General features: G+C 32.9%; 1 non-coding gene across 1 annotated transcript; it reads left to right on the forward strand.

Annotated features, from left to right (window-relative positions):
* The first annotated feature begins 1,865 nt into the window (after positions 1 to 1,865).
* LOC144714234 (U6 spliceosomal RNA) lies at positions 1,866 to 1,968 on the forward strand. The gene has a single exon (XR_013584287.1). It is a non-coding gene; the product is annotated as a U6 spliceosomal RNA (small nuclear RNA).
* Positions 1,969 to 2,924: the final 956 nt, after the last annotated feature.

Below are 2,924 nucleotides of genomic sequence, written 5' to 3' on the forward strand. Positions count from 1 at the left end.
AATAGATCACAAGTTTTATAATATAAGGTCAGACCCTCTATAATATATATAAGTGATGGCAACATGTTCCTTCTATTTATGTCTCTATTTGTCTTCCCCTGTTGGTTAGGGCCTTTAATTCGAGGATACATCCAACTGAAATGTCTTAATCCTGCCCTTAAATACGATAAAAGTCAATTTTTTGAAAATAATGTTCACCCTCCTATGTCTGTTCTCGTGTTCAATCGACATAAGTTCTATAGCATTAGTTCGGAGCCATTAATTTTAAGTTATATCACCTTGCTCCTTCTCCTATCCCCTGCTTTTTGAGGCCTTTAATCCAAGGATATAACCAACTGAAATGTAATGTCGCATGGAAATTCAATGTTGTTCTCTATCTTGTTTGTCTTGAATACTTCAGGTCAAGGGTGTCGCTCAACATTAAAGTTTGTACTTCGTCTTCAATAAACTGCCATTTTTTTGTGGGATAATTTTCACACTGGCATAAATAATAAATTTCTATGGACCCCATGACACTAAAGAAATCAGTTTCTGGATCACCCAAGGGTTGAATAGTGTTTGTGCACTCCCTTGTTCATTCATGAGTTAATTTCCTAGTTGCCCTTTGGGGCGTAAAGATCACTTCAATGAAACTTTTTCATATATAAACCTAAACTCCCACTGTCCTAATGTAGATAATGGTGAGTCAGAGTCGTCTCTGTATAATTGACCATCTACCTAGTTTTTCATCTCATTTTCTTGAATGACGGAAGAAGAATAAAAAATAGGAATAATGGAATTTTTTATTCAAGTTGAAGGGGGAATTTCAATACTACGGTAGGGATTCTAGGAGTGGGTAATGTAGGAAGCTAACTAGGTCTAGAATCAATCCATAACGATGGATCAGCATATATGGTCCTAATTTATTTTTGAAATTGTTGACTTCCAACCCACGAAGAATAAATATAGGAAAAAATGCCAAATTTTAATTCCCTGAGAAATCCACATAATTTCCACGGCACCAAAGGGTAACTCTTCCACTGTTTCACATAGCATAGGAGGATCCTTGGGCACCCAAAATTTTGGTTCTGAAGGAATACACCAGGGATTTATGAGAAAAAGCTACCCTCAAAATATTTGCTCGAGGAAGAAGTCTAAGAATGTTGTGGCCAAAAAAATTCTGGGTTGGAAGAAAATATAGATGATTTGGCATCCCTTATCCATATTTAATCTAAGTCAAATAGATGAATCACCCAATTTGATTATCAGAATTAAAGGGTGTCTAGTATTTTTCTCTTTCCTTCATACCAACTCCACAGCCTATGTTTGATTACCAAATATTTTCGCTAGTTTCCCTCACTAGTTTTCAGACATTTACCTTGTGCATGATGCCCATAATGGATGAAATAGGAACAAATGGTTGTTCTCAATCATGATATCATCAAATAATTATTCCCCACTAGATCAAATGCAACACGTATCATTAAATTAAAATAAAGCTCCTCTGATTCAATATTCCAATAATTAATACTAATGACTAAATAAAAAAATAGAGCTAATAATTTAAAACGAATTTTCACAGATGCAGTGAGATTTTCTCCTTCTTGATGGCGCACGAATGACAAAGGAGAAAATATCCCTATACATGGTGCTAAGTTCTTTGATCTTGTACTTTTGGCAAAATTGTATGCCTAATATAAGAGTGCAAACGAACCCTTCAATTTGAACTCCCCAAAATATCTCAAATTTTCAGATAAGGAAAATATGTATGCTTCTTAAATGAAAAAAAATCAGAACAACAAATTTTCAATTTTTTTTGGAATTATGCAGAACCTTATTCATTGTAAAATCATTAAAATAATTATGATGAACTTTCCCTGAAACACGTCCCTTCGGGGACATCCGATAAAATTGGAACGATACAGAGAAGATTCGCATGGCCCCTGCGCAAGGATGACATGCACAAATCGATAAATGGTCCCTGAAACACAATAAATGCAGCTCTTGAATCATGAATATAAGTAGCAATGGCATGTTATCAGTGACAGCTTGCATGGTGCATCTGGTAATGACTAAATTTCCTTAGGGCCATCATCTCTTATGTACCATTGCGGTGCTCTAAGAGCATCATGCCAGGAGGTTACAGGTGAAAGAATACTTAATGATTTCTAGGTTGCCATGAGTTTGAATGCCATTTTAACTCCATTTTGGTGGTGCATTACCATGAAGGATTATGTATTGGAATTTTCGAACAGAAATTATAATCCAAAATGGTTAAAACAAAGGCCTCTAATCCCAAGTGTACTGTCCCATAAATATGAGACTTTAGTTGAATTTCTTACGAATGTTAAAATTTTCTATTTTATTAAGAAACTCTTTTCCCTTAAATCATCAACATATATATATCAAAACATTATGTCAGAATGGTATTTAATATATTTAAATAATTTGTAAAAAAATCAGACTTAAGTTTCTATTAATTAAAAATTAATTAGTAATTGGATAAATAATCCAACAGAAGTCAACATTTACCTCAATAAAAATAAATATTTTATATTTATTGTACTAACTTAATAGAACGTGATAACCACAATATACATTCGAGTAAAGAACATAAATATTTTCTTTAATTACAGGTCTTCAACAAGAGATTCGATAAAGAAATATTTCATCTCAAATTCGCACATTGTACAATGTCCAGTAATATCATATTTTTATTCAATAATAAAAAAACAGAAATATACATCCAACAGTTCTACGCAAAATAATTAAAGATCAAATTTGATACATATAATGACTTATTGAAACATAAACAGCCTTAATGTCCTTAAGGGTTAGCAGCATCAAAATATTGTTGAACTGGAGTCCTCAATTTGAGATCATGGAGAGAAACATTTCCTCTCAAAGTATCACAAGTAAATAGTACAGGAGTATTAATTATAAAC

The sequence above is a fragment of the Wolffia australiana genome, chromosome 1 (assembly GCF_029677425.1).
Source record: "Wolffia australiana isolate 7733 chromosome 1, ASM2967742v1".
Lineage (NCBI taxonomy): Eukaryota > Viridiplantae > Streptophyta > Magnoliopsida > Alismatales > Araceae > Wolffia > Wolffia australiana.